The following is a 3,636-nucleotide window of genomic DNA, read 5'->3' as shown; positions in this document are numbered from 1 at the left end:
AGAGACTGAGATGGACAGTGGAAAATTTAGATTTTGTGGTCAATTAACAATTTCTTTGGATTTGTATACATGTTTGGGGTTATTGTCTTTCTGGAATATCCACTTGCGCCCAAGTTTCAGCCTCCTGACAGAGGTAACCAGGTTTTGGGCTAAAATGTCCTGGTACAGGATAAAGTTCATGATGCCCTCGACCCGGGATCAATGGACTTTAACCCCACTGAAAACCTGTGGTTTGAATTGAAGAGGGCAGACGAAGGATATCAAGGACCTGAAAAGATTCTGTATGGAGGAATGGTTTAAGATCCCTCCCAATGTGTTCTCCAATCTCATAAAACATTTTAGAAAAAGACACTGCCGTTATCGTTGCAATGTAATGTACTGAAAACAGGGGTGCCAATAATTTTCTGAAAAAAGTATTACTTGTTAAACAAAACCACTGTTTCTCTAAGCAATTGTATGATTATAAAATATAATTTCCTCCAAAAAATGTAGCATACAATATAACTCAGTATTCTTATTATTTATTTTATACAGTCTTTTTTGCTCATCTTTTTCGAGGGTGCCAATCATTTTGGACGTAACTGTATATTTACATTGATGGAGATGTCTGTATAGTGACACATGTTCTTCCTAGAGCCCTATAATAATATTCTCTTGAACATACCGTGACTGGAAATTGTTGCCCATATGTCATATTGGCTATAGCTACTTTGTAATGACTAAATGGAGAGAGACAGATTTACATTTACTATGTAACATCTGAGTCTAGGTTGGTTGTGGAGCCAGGCATGGACATGCTGGCAACTGCCATGTTGGATCTGGAGAGAAAAAGAGAGCATACAGTGTATCAGTTACGCAGTATGTTTTATGCATTATGTCCACCATGTTGGACCATTCCTAAGCACCTACAGTACACCAGGGGTGGCCAAGCCTGGTCCTGGCGGGTGCCACACTATCTTTTGTCTAGAGACCATGATTAAAGCGGTATTTCACCCTAATTATAAAAAGTCATTTTTTTGATTATGCAGCTTACTTTAAAAGGACACATTCCCTCATTCTTCCTCATGCTGTTTCCAAATAACAACGTAAATGAAAATATGTCTTACCTTTCCATCTAGTTCTTAGTTTTCAAAGGCAAAAAAAAACGTTTTAAAGTTTTCCTCTCTTGTCAGTCTCGCTCTCCTCCACTGTCTTCTCCCCTCCTCTGTCAGTGGAGGTTTCTGAGCATGGGCTTCTGCTCCAGCCATCTAGGATATTTCTGGATGCTTCACATGCTATTCACAGGGTGGTGGGCCAACTTTTTCTCTTCCCCCCTCGTAGCTCAGATTGCTCCTGAGGGGGAGCTGGCCTAGTTTTTTTAACAGGGACAGACAGCACTGAACAACAAAATAAATAGCTGGAGCTCTTGGGAGTAATAACGAGGTATCCCAAAACGTGTGAGTACAGCAGTGGAGGCTCCTCAGAGGAGGAAGGAGAAGATCATCCTCAGTGAAATTTCTTTTTTTGTTTATAGTGAAAAATTAAAGTTATCCTTTTTAAAACTATACTAAATATATGTCACCAAATAATTGGTTAAAATACACTGTTTTACAATGAAGGTCTACTGTAACTTCAACAGCACTGTCTGGGCTAGCACCAAGGTGTAGCCGGAGGACAGCTAGCTTCCGTCCTCCTCTGGCTACATTGACTTCAATACAAAACCTAGGAGGCTAGTAGGCCTCACCCCCTCCATAGACATTCATGGTAATTATGACCACTTCCGGAGGACGTCCTCCAATCAATCAAAGCTTTTGCAGTATGAACTGACATGTTGTCCATCCAATGTAGGATCATCCTAGTGTGTTGTATTGGGATTGTGCCACAGAGCATTATGGGGGTTCTATGTTGAGAAGGTTGGTGACATTGTTGGATAGAGATTAAAAGTGAAGAGTGATAGTTGAGCATTTTTGGGACATTATTCAATTCAAATTAGTTTTTTCAAATTACATGAAGTATATGTATATTAGATGTGTATTATAAATAGTTTTTATGGGTTTAGAACTTTATTTTTGTGTTCAGTTAGTGCAATTTCTAATAATTTGCCTTGTTAACTTCAATAGCTAGCTAGCTACCAGCGCCAGTGTGCAGTTTTCTCCGCCAGAATGGTAGAATGGCCAACGCTGCCGAAAATGTGGTGGAGTTTTTGTTGAAGAACCCCTTTCATTCTCTGGGGTACACGGTGCAAATTAAAAGCAAGGGTCGACCTCTGCCTGAGATCAGTTTCATGAAGAAGGATGAAAAGGTGAGAGCGTTCAATGCCAACTGGTATCAAATCTATAGCTGGTTAACAGGGAGCCTATCATCAAGCCGCCTGTAATTGCATGTTACGATGCTTTACATCCTGAACTTCTTTTCTGCAGTGTTGCCAACTCCTCAGTAAGGAAAGTAGCTATTGGCTGTCCTAAAAGCCGCTAGAAGTCGCTAAATGACGTCATCACCCAATTTGCATAATTGGCCATGTGCATGTAATTGTGATGGACGCTGTAGGAGAGAGGAATAACGTCGTGGGAGAGATAAAAACTGAGTACAAAACACCCTTAATATGTTTAGAACTACAAATGAACTTTCTTCTGATGATTCATGTTTTTTTTATGTCACAATTCCAACCCTCCTCCTTTATCCGGGCTTGGGACCGGCAAAAGTGACCCAAAAGAGACACTCTGGCGGAGTTACTTAGTTTTCTACTTTATTTTTACTTTTTTTAGTTTAGTTTTCTTAATTTGGTTTGGTTTTTAACCTTATGGTCCACACAACAAGTCACAGTAAAACATGAACATTTTTAACCATAACATTTTTTATATTTTTTTGTATACAATCTACATTAACAATCTAAATGGACCAAAAAGAGACAATAGAAAAAACTGTCAATGGCAATGTGAGAAAATTATGGTAACTAGACTAGTCTGGCCCTAATTCAGGTTAATTGTTTTTATTTAATGTAAGCCAGGGCGGAATCCGCCAGCGGCGGCTTCCCGTATGTGCGATTCATTTGCAGTCTGGACACTGAAGGGTAAACATCTCCTTCTCTGACTGCAGCTTGGAGGGACTTCTGCGCGAGGACTGGGCTGCCTGTGAGTGCTTTGGGATGGGGGTGGGGCCCACGGCAGCACCCGCTGCTCGTTGAGAAGAGTAAGAACGATACGTGCTTTCACGTCAGAGTCTCCAAAAGTCTCCAATAACACCAGAAAAAGTCACTAGATTTGTCGCTAGTTGCTTTTTTTGAAAATGTGTCGCTAGAGGGGTCTGAATACTATAGCGACATAGTCGCTAAGTTGGCAACACTGCTTTTCTGGGATGTTGAAATCAATTCTGAATGATTTGATATCTTCCATCACATCATCCATTAAAAGTTAGATTAAAGAGAGAGGTTGACGCAGCACATTTTTCGCGTGCGCTCAAGTAGACTTTGCACTTTCCTCCGGTATTTACATTTACATTTACATTTAAGTCATTTAGCAGACGCTCTTATCCAGAGCGACTTACAAATTGGTGCATTCACCTTATAATATCCAGTGGAACAACCACTTACAATAGTGCATCTAAATCTTTTAAGGGGGGTTAGAAGGATTACTTTATCATATCCCAGGTATTCCTTAA

The 3,636-nt window shown here is 40.2% G+C and overlaps 1 long non-coding RNA gene across 1 annotated transcript; it reads right to left on the bottom strand.

The window, feature by feature from the left end:
- Positions 1 to 505: 505 nt before the first annotated feature.
- On the bottom strand, positions 506 to 1,248 carry LOC106571698 (uncharacterized). The gene is made up of 2 exons (XR_001320980.3): positions 1,107 to 1,248; positions 506 to 818 (listed from the first exon to the last, which is right to left on the bottom strand). It is a non-coding gene; the product is annotated as an uncharacterized LOC106571698 (long non-coding RNA).
- Positions 1,249 to 3,636: the final 2,388 nt, after the last annotated feature.

This window comes from Salmo salar, chromosome 15 (genome assembly GCF_965601325.2).
Source record: "Salmo salar chromosome 15, fSalSal1, whole genome shotgun sequence".
Taxonomy (NCBI): domain Eukaryota; kingdom Metazoa; phylum Chordata; class Actinopteri; order Salmoniformes; family Salmonidae; genus Salmo; species Salmo salar.
This window is presented reverse-complemented; position numbering and strand designations above follow the sequence as displayed.